General features: G+C 31.6%; 1 protein-coding gene and 1 pseudogene across 2 annotated transcripts in view; one reads left to right on the top strand and one right to left on the bottom strand.

The window, feature by feature from the left end:
• GRID2 (glutamate ionotropic receptor delta type subunit 2) overlaps positions 1-16,473 on the bottom strand; it is a 1,244,993-nt gene that overhangs the window by 975,827 nt on the left and 252,693 nt on the right. The window lies entirely within an intron of this gene.
• Positions 1,179-1,297, top strand: LOC112478959 (annotated as a pseudogene).

Genomic DNA, 16,473 nt, shown 5'->3' with positions numbered 1-16,473 from the left:
TCTCTCTCTCTCTCTCTCACCTGAGATGAAAGAATGCATATATATTAAAATTCAATTTTAGATATTGTTGTTTATACTGAAATACAAGGTCAGCAATGTTTCAGTATAATCTGGAATGTCTGAAAAAACAAGATGTGTTATGGCTAGTGTATTTTTGGTTTGGTTTGGTTTGTTTTTAACTTTCCTCTGAGATATTTCCCTGCCTCTAAAATTCTTCCATCTTATTTAAGTACATGAACATCTGTGCCCCAAACATTGCTTTGACTATCTTCATTTTCTGCGTCTATATCTCCACAAATTGTTGTTTACCAAAGTAATGATTTAAAATGTTTATCAGTGTTAGCTGCCTATCTGTATTTCCTCCTGAAGATTGTTCCTGCTCCTACCGCCTTATCTTTGTAGCATCATAAGGAGACTTATTGGTTGTACTCGAATAAAATATGATTTTTTTAAACAGGGAAATGGCACATGTGCTAGTAACTTGGGATGTTAAAAACGCAGTACTTTATGGCAGATATGTTTTTTGAGAGTTTTAAGAGGACCCTAAGAACAATAAAGTTACAATGTTCAGCTCTGCCACACTTCTGTTATCCTTCACCTTGGAAAACACTAAAAATGCAAATTAAAAAATCTGTAGTGAATGAATAAAACATAAGACTCTTTTGTCCTTTTATAATACTGTAGATGATGGTAAAAGCAGAGAGATGAGGAGGAAACTCATGCTCATGTGTTTCAGTTCACCAAATTTCCAATTTTGTAAAAGTGATCATCTTTATGGTGAATTCATGTAATGACAATGCCAATATTCCCCAGTGTCAGAAAAAGAAGTTAGTAGAATGCAGCTGACTTGGCAAAATATTTGGATAATCTTTGTGTTATTCAAAGTACTTTAGTTAGGTTAGAACATCTAGTAGTGGTTTTTTTTTTTTTTAGCCTTTTAATAAATATGGTTATTATGCCCTAAAATTTAATCTATGGATATTCTGATATACTGAAAATGTAAATACATCAGACATATGCTATACCAAAAATCGTTATTTGCTCTCTCCAAAACATCAAACTTGCAGATAATATAGGCATTATCACTGATAATTGATTTTCTGGGTCACAAAACTTAATCTGTTATTTTCTCTCTATCATATCACAAATAATGGTTAGCTCAAGAATAGTAGAAAATTATCTATGGCCATGCCACCCTGAACAAGCCTGATCCCATCTGATCTTGGAAGCTAAGCAGGGTCGGGCCTTTTTAGTATTTGGATGGGAGACCACCTAGGAAGACCAGGTGCTATAGGCATAAAAAATTTTTTTTAAAAATAAGGGATTGTAAACTGACAAGGTCCTTGCAATCTGTGAGGTCAACCAAGGGTTGTCTCATCTAAAAATTAAATAAATAAAAAATAAAAAATTTTTAAAAATTAAAAAAAAGAATAGTGGAAAATAGAAGAGACAAAGAAGGTATAAAAGTAAATCGGCCTAGTTGTGTTCCAATAAAACTTTATTTATGGACGCTGAAAAAATAAGAAAGAAATTAGAAAGTGAGAATTTAGTAACAACACATAGTTTAACATAAAATTTGCTGATACCTAATATAAAATGAAAAATTGCCTCTTCCCTTCTCTCTACTTTTTTCGGTTTGTTATTTTGCTGTTCCTCCCAGGAGTCCTAATTTGTACCACTTGCCATTTTAGGTGCAGTCCAATTTTCCAAATATCAGTGTGTTTTCATAAAGCTATTAGAAAGCAAAGTTTGAATAGGTTAGCTATGTAGGGGGGTTATTGTTTCATCTTTCTCATCAATTCAGATGTCCTTCTCAGTTACTTTTTATTCTTCTTATACTGTCTTGGCAGTACTCAATGTTACTTTGCTATAGATACTAGGGAATGAATTAAACTGATTTCTAAAATCATTCTGCCATGCCAGGAACATTGTGAAAATGTTAATCAAATCTACTTAGTAGGTGTGTAAATTATTTTCAATGTACAAGTTGCAGTCATGGTATTTGAATCCCTAAGGGAAAAAAAATGTTAAGGAAGGAGCCATAATACAAAATTCAAAACTTTTTAAAAGGAAACATAAATAGACAAATAGTTTTTTTTCTTTAAGAATTATCAAGGAAAGTATTCTCTAATTATTTGTGATAATAATCAAATTACAATAACAACTAATTATACTCGCATGGATGCTAAAAGGTGGAAATTTTAAGGTCATGTTTAGATTTCCTCAAACTTGAATGACCTTTCCAACAATAAACACATATAAAGTATTTCAAATTCTGAACATCGAGGAAGTAAATCTTCGATAGAACAAAGCATTCATTATTTCTAATGATTATTAAAATCTAGTTACTCTTCAGATTTTAAATGTCAAGACATATTATTTGTGGATGACCAGAGCAACATAAAGTGTTTTCTTGGGCAGAAATAATTAAATGAAAAATCAAGCATATCTAATATCTTTGAAAAGTTACCAAAACATTTATTCAGGAATGTGTATTTTTTAACATTCTCTCTTGCAACTAAATGAAATCCACATATACCAATTTAGGCAAAAGATTTTGGGATTTAAAATCAGATTTGATAATATTCACAAAATCTGCTCATTATTTATCTTATCTACTCTTCCATCTGGCAATGCACTGACCCTGTTGTGAGTTCCATAAACAGGATCTGGTTACACTTACCTCTAGAGCTTTTATTAAAACCCTTCAAATCTTGTGGACTTTAAGGAACATTTTAGAACTCATTACTTAACAAAGACAGAACAAGAGATAGGAAAAAGTGAAAAATAGAGAGAAAAAAATCTCTTCTTGCTTTATACCTTTATTATTCACTATATAAAAAAGAGGGAAGTATTTCCTTCCAGGAGTGTGATATCCCATCAGACATAAACTTTTCTTCTACTTCAGTTCACAATTACAATGCACTGAGTACCTTAATTTCCCACATGGATATCATCTCCAACTGGATTATAGTTAAAACAGACTAATTTAGTAAACTTGTGCAGAATAACAATAATTTTTCCACCTTCTGTAATGTATTTTCTTCCCACCTCGCTCTTTTATCAATGCCTAATTCTATCAGAACAAAATACCTCATTAGAGGAAATTACCTAACTATTAATGTTAACGAATACCTCCTTTTTGTTAAGAATAAAGAGAAGACACAATCCATGCCCTAAAGGGTTTAGTGGGTTAGAACCAAGAAAATAACTAACTACAATACAGATTCATAGGTTCAGCATTAAGCAAAGGATGCTGTGGAAAAACCAAAAGGAGGAATCCGCAGGAAAACACATCAGGTTAAGGAAAGAATTGTTATATAGGAAAGGTTACCTAAAGAAAATAGCATTTGAACAATTATTAAAGAATAAGACGGTTCTAATAGGACAGTAAAAGAGAGAAAATTGTTCTTGCAGAGAGAACAAGTCCACTTGCAAGTGAAAAAAAAAATCTAAGTATAAAATAATAATGATTCTAAGAACTCCTAAGTAATTCATGATACGTGCAACACAGATGTATACAGGGATGGGATGATTCATAAAGATGGAAAGATGAGTTACACAAACATCAGGGTAGTCATTTTGAAAGATGTCTGTCCACTCTAAATATATATCAACAAAGCAGTAGAAAAATGACTCGATTCCACAATGTGAAATTGGGCAATATTACAAGTTTGAAAGTGTATTTATCACAGTGTTGTAACCAGTTGAACTTAGAAATAAGTCTAACACTACTTTTCAACTAGATTCCTACAAGCATTACATTCAAATTTAGGAAAAGCTGAAGTGAAGAATGGTATAATTACTTTTATTGTGCTATTGTGAATAAACGCCTACACTCTTATTTATCTTCAATGTTCTTCCAAATAAATAAGAATAGAAAATATAGTTTTTAAAATATGCCTTTCGGTTATTTTAGTAATTTAGTACTCAGTTATTAAATTTCAAAAAAATCTAATTTTTATATGTCTAGAACACACTACTAGGCTTATGTCTTTTTCCATTCATCACCTTCTTTATATATCGTTAGAAACCTGTAACAGGCTTTCTGGCTATTTGAGGAAAAGAAATTGTGCCTGACAGCAAGAGGCATGTTATATCCAATTCCATTTTCTACCTCTTCTCCCTTTACATTCGACACCTTTCCGCAAATCCCAGTGCCTAATTGAATACCTAGGGGTGTTACATGTAAAACATTTTGAAGTAGTTCAGTGGGAATGATTTACAGCAATATACAAGATGATGAATGTACTGAGAAGGTTAGAAATGATTTTATGTGATGTACATACTAAGATGGAGTACCTGACACCACAGTAATATTTATTAACATCCCAGGGGATTAGACCTTATCAAATCCTTAGACTCTGATGCCTATAAATTTTGCATATCTGAAGATATAGGATTGCTCTTTTTCTTAGCACACCTAAGAGAATATATATATATATATATATTCATTCATATATATATATTCAATATTCTGTATTTTCTCAGTTTTAATTATATTTGGTGAGCCCTAGGATCATGACAAATGTTTAAGAACTATCTGTTGATATTTCTGACTACATATGGAAGTACTGACACTAGGAATTTATTAAATTTACCCCTCCAGTAGCCACCTCCCACTCCACTATTAATGGCATAAGAATAGAGAAAATGGTAACAAAAAGGAATGAAAAAAATGATCTAAAATAAGATACAAGATTTCAAGTAATTTGGAAAGACTGCAGTAGCAGCAACTGACTTAACAGAATAGAAGCAGTCTCCATTTAAATGCCTGCAAAAAGAGGAACAATAAGATATCCAAGGTGCCCTCAGAGAACCCCTGAGAATCCTCACTGGGAAGCATGAGTCCCGTGAGAGTTAGGGGGCGGGGGAGGCGTATATGAAATAAAAAATATTTGCTGTACTATATACTTGAAACTAATAATACAATTAAATTAAAAATATATATATTTACTAAAAGTTAATGAACAGAGAAGTGTGAAATTTCCAGTCTCCTTCTTAATCTTGCACAACCAATACCTTCTCTTACTCTCCCATCCTTCTTAGGAGAACTCTGGAGCAAATAAATAGAAACTGCCCAGTAATGACAGACAAAAGCAGAAGCCTGGCACCATGCTCTTACCTGCCTAGTGACAGTAGATTGTTCTCTTTTCGAGAATTTATTAAGCAGTAGTTAAATACAGCCATTATTAAAACTTAAATTATATAAACTTTCAATTACATACATTATATTAAAGACAAAGATAATAAATTCAATGCTCTCATGTTCCCAATTATTTTATTATTAACTATGTTCTTAGATGTTATTTTATCTGTATCTATGTGATAGAAATACTATATATTACTATATAAAATTACACAATGATGTGTTACTGCACACTTTTCCTAACTCTGTTAAGTGACATCATACTGATAACTTGAAATTAACTATGATGAGAATATTTACATTGATGGAATTCAGTAAACATAAACTTTGATTTAATTTTTTGTTGTTTATCTAGGTTTAAGAAAGTAATGGAGAAAATATAAAAAATGCAGATTAAACCTAAAAGTGTGTTGTATCTACTGAAGTTGAAAAGATTTTCAGTTAAATGAATACAAATTTTATAAGAGGGAGAAATTCCTTAACAATAGGTTACATATCAGACTAAATTATAATACTTTTATTGTATAAAGAGTTAGTGATTTGGGATGCCACATCACTTGATCATAGGTTGATTTATGTATATGAGAGTTTGATAAAATGAAGACATTCTGTGAGAATCAACTGGTGATATGGTATATGCACTAAAGTAATAAATAATATTTTATTATTTGTAAATTGTACGCTACATATATTTATATCAGTAAAACTTATAATAAACATATATATATTAAGCATACACACACATTTTCATTTTTGTTTCTGTTCAGAGAACCAATTTTTCAATATTTCTCTTCAGCTGTGCTTATTCTGCTATCTTTCCAATGAGTTTCTATCTCAAATATTATTTTTCTTATTTCCAGAAGTTGTTTTTTTTTATGTTTTGTTTTCTGTTTAGTTTATTTTCCTAATTTCATCTAGTCATTTTTGAGGATCTTATGCTTTTACTAATAATTTTGACTATCTTACTTATTTAAACATATTAATCATATTTATTTTACATTTTGCTTTATAATTTCTTACCCATGGTCTCTTGTTTCTTTGTGTATTTTGTAACTGTATTATGTGATTGTGCTTATATTGTTTGGTCTTCTCTCTGCGGTAATCATTATGAGCCTGGGTTGAAAACATAATATTCCAGAAAGATTTTGTTTTTGTAAAAAAAATAACTGGAAACACTACTAACTCTGGGTTCATTTTAAGTTTATTCTTGCCTCCTTTTTCTCTGTACCATGTGAATAGCATAAATTAAGGCTCTATTTCTACATCAGAATTCTCATGAATTCTCAAGAGATTTTTGGATCCTCCACCTCATCCAGGCTGAGATAGATTTCCTTTATTCTCTGTAGTCTTTAATTTTTGTTTGTTTGTTTGTTTGTTTGTTTTAATTTGCTCTTGATTATAGCCCTCTTTGTATTCAAGCTTTATGCATCCAGAGAACAGACTCCTAACTGCAGAGACCCAAACCTTTTCACACATATGCCAAAGACCATCAAAAGCAAATCTCCAGACCAGTCAGAATCTAAATGTAGATGTCCCCAGGCCAAGTGACATCTTCGGCACTAATTAATTCTCTTCATTTGTCATATGGCTTAGACCCTGAACTCAACTGAATTCCTTATTTTCTTGAAAACACATTCATACATTAAAAAGATGTTTAGTTTTTGTTGTTGTTTTGCCTTGTTTGGGTATTTTTAGATATTTTTTAACAAATGGAATTTATGATAGCTAGACCTCTATGTTGCCACAAATCAGATTTCTAAGCCTAATTGTGCAAAATAAATTTTAAAAACATAAATGAAAAACAGAATGTAAATGGAATGAAAAATTAAAATGAAAAATCTTCAAGTATATAGCTAATAGTTTTAGGAATTAAGATTATCAATGATTCATTCTATTTCTTATTATTTCGTATTTTACAAAAGTTCCTACAATGAGTATAAATTACATTGAAAAACAAACTGCTTTGTGCCAGGTATTAGTATAAATGCTTTACATTTACTACCCCACTTAATCCTCAAAATAGATCTCCTAGGTAAGAAATATTATTATTTCCATTTCATAGATGAGATTCAGGAATGAAAATTTTTGTCAAGTTCATAAAGTTAGTAAGTGATGGTGCTGGGTATTTTAAACAGACATTCTTTCCATAAAGTCTGCGTTGTAATCACTGAGTGTTATTATTTCTCAGTATGAATTGAAACTTTATTTCCTTGGTTCCAATTTAAACACCTCCTCACTGAGGGGTAACAATCTCTGGTATGTCTCTAATTAACTACATGATTTTAGGTGACAGTTATTCTCCTAGGCTTAATTTTCCTGAAATGTAAAATTAGTGATTTAAACTAGATAATCTCTGATAGCACAATCCTATTAGACGATTATTTCTGAGGTATCATAAAATTAGAAATTAACTATTTAATTGAAAGATTACTAGGAAAGAAAAAGTTCCAACCCCTTTTTGTAAATAACAAGAAGCACAACTTCAGGATCTTATGGTAAGAATGTAGTTAGTTCTGTAATTAGTTTTTATTAAAAAAACTGCCAAAGTCTCTTCCAAAGTAGCTGTATCATTTTGCATTCCCACCAGCAAGGAATGAGCGTTCCTGTTGTTCCACATCCTCTGCAGCATTTGCTTTTATCAGTGGTCCACGTTTGGGCCACTCAAATAGGTGGGTAGTAGTTTTAATTTGTATAACCTTGATGGCATAATATGTGGGGCATCTTTTCATATGCTTATTTTCCACCTAAACATCTTCAATGGTGAGATGTCAGTTAAGGTGTTTAGTTTAGTTAGAGAAAAACTGATAGAGAAGTTTAAATGAAATGTTATCCTATATGACTTTCTGATAACTTATCTAGACCTTAAAAATAAGTCGTTAAAATATTTTGGAGAGAATTCAAATATGATCTTTCCATCAAGAAATGCCTGGTTATCATATTTTCCAATCCAAAAAATAATATGCTAATTACAATCACTCGTAGTCAATGATCATAACAGAATCTTACACAACTCTTTTATTTGACCAAAAGAACATGGATTTATAATTGTTAATGGTATTAATTAAGCTATAGAAAGTCATTTATAGCAAAGGGCTCTAGAGCCTGCCTGCCTGATTTCAAATCCTGTCTTGTACTTAATAATATATGCATTTTGCCACTTTACTTCACTCTGTGTGCCTAAAGTTTCCTGTGTCAAATTTGAACAATTATACTACTACTTTATAGGACTGCCAGGATTAAATGTGTTAATACATGTGAAGAATGGAGATATGCTACATAATAAGCTTTTATTTACTTGATATTAGTTATTGTGATGATTTTGCTGATTTGATGATGTTGCTACTATCATATTGAATTTTAGGTAGAAAAGAATATCAAACATATATAACATATATTCTGAAGTACAGAATAACCAGTAGCTTTACTAGTTACGCATTGCATGTGTGTACATGTGTGTGCTACAAGAAGAGACTGTGGACTGACCCAATCTCTGGACATTAAAGTCTATTTAAAAGCAATCCAGGTTCCAAAATACTTTGGAAAGGCTCATATAGACGGGGGAATACTAATTCAATTCTCTATAAATAGTAAGCCCCTCTTGGGAGAAACTTTAAAGCTCTGAAACATTGCCCTATTAAATACAAGAAAAAAACTTATTATTATTACTTTAATGTTCATTTATGCATGAGTTCATTTATTTTCAGTAGTTCATCAGAAATATGATGATAGATGATGATCTTTCATAGCTACCAGTTGCTGAGTATCTATTGTGTAACATTTGCTTTCATGATTGTTTTCTAATTTTTATTTAAAAAAAAAACCTTACTCTCAAAGACTAAACTTTAAATGTCATCTTATTATTACTATATTAATTTTACAGATGGGGAGATTAAGGCTTATACAGAGTTAAAATCTACAGGTTCAGAGCTAGTAAAGAATGTGACTTAACTAGGACTTGATCTCACTACTACCAAGTCTTAAGAATTAGAGCTGAGTCTGTGTCTCAGTAGAATCTGAGAAGTTTTGTATGAGCTATAATATTAATATTAATTAATGTACCAAATCTGCGACTTTGTCATACATATGTATGGCTCAAAAATAACTTGTTTTCCAAATGCTAGCCACAAACTTAAGCTGTATCATACGGCTCTATTTTTAAAACATAATAGTGAAATTCCATATATAGTGGAAGTTTTAGGTATAAACAAATAAAAGATAATAAAAATGAGAGTCAAAATATGTACAAATACTAGGTTACAAACTGATCTAACCTTTATTAAAAATTTTCTCTCATATCCTTTTACATAGCTTGTTTTGAAACAATTGAAAAAAATTATAATCTTCAAGTTTATGGTATAAAATTTTAGCTGTGTTCACATTTTTGAATAATGTATTCATGTAAAAAATTGAGTTCCAACTCATCGGTGCTGCTTTTCACATAAACAGAAGGATATGACTATGTGGGTGTTAGTGGTACCACAGCGTTTACTATGGTAATTACTCCAGGATAATCATAGCAGAAGAAAAAAAATCTTGCTTACATGAGCAGAATCGAGTTCTTCTTCAAGCATTTTTGGTATGAACACGTGCCACTACCAACTCTGACTCTAGACTGTACACATCTTATTCTACTGGAATAAAATCTTCAGTGCAAGAACGATCACAGATGGAGATACATATATTTACTGGACTTGGCTTCATGTTTACATATAGTTTTTGTAAGTTAATAACTAAGTAAATAATAGAGCTATGTTTGATCTAAGTTGGAGGAATCTCTTTTATTACCCAGGTCAGAGAAGATAAAAATCTATTTATTTTGAGTGCCTATTTATCTTTATATTGCGCAGTTCACATTCAGGCTAAGCAGGTCTTACATATACCTAAAATGTGTTTGTAACTCAGGTGCTATTACAGCACATTCTAATAATATGAATATAACAAGATGTTTTATTCAACATAATAACAATTAAACATATTGCTTCAATGTATGTACTACATCTCAATAAGGCATGCTCAATAAATTAAAGTTTCTATAAAATAAATATGTAATATTTTTGAAACAATCAGCCTGAAATCTTTAAAATTTTACTAATTTCTTATAGACGACTTTAAAACTTATTTAAATATTAATTCAAACAACAAATTTTCATCTTCAAAAGTTTCTCAGTGGTGCTGAACTTTATTTATTCAACCTAATAAAATCTTTTTGAAAGAAGCAGAAGCTTCAGTTCTAGACAAGCATGGGCCCACATGCTGATGAATATGGATTTCAAAATAAATGCCATCACTTAATAGATCATATAGGCTTTCCAATCCATCACTTACTGGAATCTCACAATAAACTTGTGGAGTCATTTAAGTATTTTTTATCTCTATTTTATGATTCAAAGAAATTGCTTAAGAGCCAGATCTAGTAACAAAACAAATGCTTTAGACTTTAAATTTGATTCATTTTCCACTTTACTACTTTAGATGTTGAGACTGATTGTCCCAGAACCAAGAGCTAAATAATAAACTCTATAAATTACCATAGGATAAATAAAGTCCCTTAAACATTCTTAGGAAATCTTTTTTTGTTAAACAGACTGACATTCACTGTGCACAAATAAACTCCAGGAAAAGTCCCAAGGGAAAAGAAAATAACTGTAAACATTTTAAATCCTTTACTTTTCTTCCCATTCTTACAACTTTCTTTTCCAGAAATATCAAATCTCCTCAAATATCCACATGTGGACTTAACAGAAACAAATAGAATGTTATAATACTATCCATTCCAAAAAAAAATTATTTTCCCTGTCATGTGGCTCATTCACTCACAAGACTTCCTATAATTGTAAGAAAGTTCTGAAAATAATATCTAACCATGAAAATAGATAAAACAATATTTTATAGTTTATAAAATCGTGACCTTCATTATGTTGAAAGATTCCTAATATTGCTGGAGAATATCGTGAAAGTGGTCTTATATAATCTCTTATAGATTTTTTGCTGTGAAATCTCAGGTTGATTCTTACTATGACTCAGAAATACTTTTAATTGTCCCTAACTGACTCATCCCAGCAGTGTTTCTAAACCTTTTCATCTCTCCACTGCACTTCCCCAATGTCCCATGGCCTTAAGTATTATTGAGATGATTATAATTGCTTCCCATGAATTTCCTCAATTTTCTTTCTCTGTATCAACAAACATGATTGTCCCAAAAGCTCAATTGTTCAATATTTACCAAATCTTTCTCTTTAACAGCTTTCTAAACCAAACTGCTATCATAAATCTCTATTTTCCTATTATGGATTTTTTCTACTCAGTTCAAAAATACCTATTTAACATTTCGCTAAACTCTGGTTATTCATGTACATATAACTTCATCATCAAACTCTGAAGAAAGGCTCTACTTATCGTGTTCAGTCTTCCCATCTACTTACTCTTTATTGCTACACGAGTCTCCATTGATAGCACCACACTGTAAGGAAATTTCTCTCCATAATTTAATCAGTGGGTTGCTTATCTCTACAATCCATGGACTTTTTACTGTCCACATCTGAACAACATTCAGTGACAGTTTATTTAACCACCCCAAAATTATTTGCAATGATATATCAATGGTTCTCTCCTCTCCAATATTCATCTTTGGCAATACCATACAATATCAACTTTAACTTTCACCTTCACACGACACAATCTTAAATCATCACCCTCTCCTTCCTCTATAGAGCTCCAGTTTCCCTTTTCCAATTGTATCCTGATATCTATATTTAGACAGGGGTTAAAATTTCAAATCTGATACATATTACCAATTTAAATTCGGTTAAGTTGACTAATCTCACCTCCTTAGTTTTCTAATATATGCAAAGGCCTGTGAGAGGAGTAACTAATTTATGTAAATTCAAATAACGGCTGATTACAGTAAGAATTCAATAAATATTAGCTACCATTTCTACTTTTTTACCCTATATGCTCCTTATTTCTGTTAATTATATATTTGTTTAATTCTAAAGGTCAAAATCTAGGAATCTTCTTTGATTTTCCCTTTTATTGACCCCAGAACTACGAGGTGCCAAGCCTTCTTGCAGAATAGCTTCATAGCAGCTCCCTTTTTACCCTTTGTACCACAACTATCTCAAGACCTTATTACCTCCCACCTGGACTATTTTAAAAGATTACCATCTAGTTTCATGGATTTCCATTTCTTGACCTCTAATCTATCACTTCTATTGTGGGAATAAAATATGTGTGTATACACACACACACCCACCCACACACACACACACACACACACACATATGTATACACACACACACACACACACTTATATATACCCTTGAACAACACGAGTTTGAACTGCATAGGTCCACTTATATGAGGAACTTTTCAATTGACCGTTATAGTTCAAACCTGCATTTCCCAAGGGTCAACAACACTATGGTTGGGAATCTGCATATGTGAAAGGCAAATTTTAGTTTATAGTTGTATATGGATTTGCAAGAGGGAGGGAGATCTCACCCCTTATTCCACCCTCCCCAACCCGGTTGTTCCAGGGTATACATATAGATCATGTCATTCCTTTCAAATCCTTTCATTCTTTCATACACCCTAAGATATGAAATTCAGAAACCTTAGTTTGATAATCAAAACCTATTACTAGCACAATCCAATCTACCATGCCAGTCTTACCTGGTCCTTAAAATAACGTTCTGGACAAACTAAAGATTTGCTATTCCTTACCCATGGTCCACTTTTCTGGTACACTTCTCTTCTTATGAATTAGCCTAAATGAATTCATATACTACCTACCATTAATGTTTAGCTAAAATGAAACTTTCTCCTTAAAATTTTCATCTTATGGTCTAAAGTTCTCTACCTCTCCTACAAAAAAAAAAAAAAAAAAGAAAGAAAGGAAAGAAAGAAAAGATAAAATGAAGTGGGGGAGTATGTAAAACCACAAACGACAAAAGCATGGAGCTCGGCAAATCTCCTCCCTCAAAAAACAATGATAAAACTGAACAAAATTGACAATACAAAACCAAAACAAAACATTTTGTTATTAAAATTGAACACAGACATATATCAAATTAAAAATGACCTACTTATAAAAAAATTACTGAACAGTATATAAGAGAGAGTCCACAGCATTTTAGCCTCATCTCCAACTCTACTCCTCAGTTCCATTAGAAGAAAAATTCTGGCGGGAAGAGAAGAACATAAAAAGCAACAGTTTCCATGCCAGGGGGAGCTGATTTTTTTCTGAGTGGCATGTAGGAAAATAAAACATACTCAGGGCATTGTAGGAAACAATATCAATCTTAGAATCGAACAAGTGAGGAAAGTCAACATCTCAGCAAATTTAAGGTTGCAATAACAGTTTAATCAAGCACCAGACCAGAAGACTAACCAGAAATTTAACGAGGAGGTCTAAGAATAAGAGTAATAGTTAGCTTTGATGAGTTCCATAAACCCGATAAATTTCCTCAACGTGATAATGGGCCTGTATTGAAAATACACAATTAATATAATTTGAATGATTAAATGTTTTCTATCTAATATTAGAAACAGGAAAGATTGTCTCCTCTCAAAGTTCTATTTCACATTGTAGTAGAGGTTCTAGCCAGTGTAATCAGGAGGAGAAAAAAAAGAAATAAAAGACATCCATCTTACAAAGGAAAGATTAAAACTCTTTACTTGCATAACATGATCCTATTTGTAAAAATTCCTAAAGGATACACAAAAAAACTACTAGTCCGAACAATTGAGCTCATCAAGGTCACAGGTAAGCATATCGATATAAATGTAAAAATCATTCTTATGTATAGCAAGAATAATCTGAAAATAAAATTCAGAAAATGATTCTATTCACAATATCATCAAAATGAATAAAACCCTAAGGAAAAGAATAAAACTGTAAGACTTATGTAGTAAAAAAAAAATATTAAAATAATGATAAAGGAGATCTAAGTAAATGGAGATACAGTCTATGTTCATGAAATAGAAGACTCAAGATTGTTAAGATAACAATTTTCTACAAATTAATTTATAGGTTGAACACAATTTTTGTCAATTTCAAAGAAAGCTGTTTTGAAGAAACTAAAAGTTTATCCTAATATATTATAATGAGAAAGGCTCAAAAGTTGAATATAAGTTTGAAAAAACGGTAAAAGAGAATTTACAATTCTCAATTTCAAAACTTACTATAAAGCTACAATGTGTTACTGGCATAAGGACAAGAATATAGATCAACTAAAGAGGTTTGAAGGTTCAGAAATAAATCCTTAAATTTATAGTCAATTGCTTTTCAGCAAAGGTCTCAAGGTTATTCAATGGAGGAAAAATCATCTTTCCAAGAAATAGCACTAGGCAAATTGTATATTCACATGCCAAAATATTGTTTCATACCACACTGAAATACTAACATGAAATAGCTCCAAGATCTAAATATAAAAGCTAAATATATAACATTTTTAAAAGAAAACAAGAAAAATAGTAATGACTTTGGATTATTCAGTAAGTTCTTAGATTCAATGCCAAAAGCAAGATACTTAGAAGAAAACAATTGATAAATTAGACTTAAACAAAGAAAAGGGTGGAAAAAGCTGAGAGAAAAAAAAAAAAAGGTATTGGCAGCAAAACAGACACACGGACCAATGGAACAGAATCGACAGCCCAGAAATAAACCCATGTTTATATGAGCAAATAATTTTTGACAAAAAAGCCAAAAACATACAGTGGAGAAAAGAAAGCCTCTTCAATAAATGATGCTGGGAAAACTAGAAAGCCACCTGCAAAAGAATGAAATTAGACTGTTGTCTATCACCGCACACCAAAATTAACTCAAAATGGATTAAGAACCTGAATATAATATCCAAAATAATAAAGTACATAGAAGAAAACATAGGAACTAAACTCATGGACCTTGGACTTAAAGAAGATATTATGAATTTGACCTCAAAGGCAAGGGAAGTAAAAGCTTAAATAAATGAATGGGACTACATCAAACTAAAAAGCTTCTGCCCAGCAAAACAAACCATTGACAAGGTAAAGAGACAACCATCTGAAAGGAAAAATATATTTGCAAGCAACGCTTCCAATAAGGGACTAATATCCAAAATATACAAAGAACTCATACAACTCAATACCAACAACAACAACAAAAAACAATCCAATCAAAAATGGGCAGTGGACCTGAACATACACTTCTCCCTAGAGGACATACAAATGGCCAACAAATAAAGGAAAAGATGCTCAACATCGCTAGCTATTAGGGAAATGCAAATCAAAACCACAATGAGATACCATCTCACACCTGTTAGAATAGCTATAATCAACAGGACAAATAATAAATGTTGGAGAGGATGTGGAGAAATAGGAACCCTCATACACTATTGGTGGGACTGCAAATTGATACAGCCACTATGGAAAACAGTATAGAGGTTCCTCAAAAAACTAAGAATTGATTTAACATATGATCCAGCAATCCCTCTACTGGGTATTTACTGCAAAGACTTGAAAACCCATATCCAAAAAGATATTTGCACACTGATGTTCATAGTAGCATTCTTCACAGTGGCCAGGACATGGAAGCAACTGAAGTGTCCTACAACAGATGATTGGAAAAAGAAGCTGTGGTACATATATATAATGGAATATTACTCAGCCATAAGAAGAGATGAAATACTCCATTTGTGATAACGTGGATGGACTTCGAGATAATCATGCTAAGCGAAATAAGACAGACTGAAAAAGTTGAAAATCACATATCATTTATATGTGGGATATAAACCTAAAAGCAACAAATGAACAGATCAAACACACAGAAACTCATGGACATGGACAGCAGACTAGTGGTTACCAGAAGGTGGGTGGGGAAGAGGGTAGGAGGGAGTTAGATGGGGTAAAAGAGGTCAAATATGTGATGACAGAAAGAAATCTAACTATGGGAGGTGAACACATAATGCAATATACATATATGCCTTACTGTTAAATTGTACACTGAAACTTGCTGAATTTTATTAACCAATGTCACAAAATAATTAATTAAATTTTTTAATTAAAATGCACATAAGATTGGACAAACACTTCATCAAAAAATCTACAGATGGTCAATAAGCACAGAAAAAAATACTCAGTACCATTAATCATTAGAGAAATACAAATTAAAACCTTAATTAGATACCACTTCTTATGTTTCACAAGATTTACAAGGATGTGAAGAAACTGGAACCCTCATACTTTGCCAGTGGGAACTTAAAACTGTACATTCACTTTGGAAAACAGTTGTGCAATTATTTAAGAAGTTAAACATTAATTAAGCAATTTCCTTTTTAGATATCTAC

This window comes from Pteropus alecto, unplaced genomic scaffold (genome assembly GCF_000325575.1).
Source record: "Pteropus alecto unplaced genomic scaffold, ASM32557v1 scaffold63, whole genome shotgun sequence".
Taxonomy (NCBI): domain Eukaryota; kingdom Metazoa; phylum Chordata; class Mammalia; order Chiroptera; family Pteropodidae; genus Pteropus; species Pteropus alecto.
Note: the sequence above shows the minus strand (reverse complement) of the source record. Positions and strands in the feature narration are given on the sequence as shown.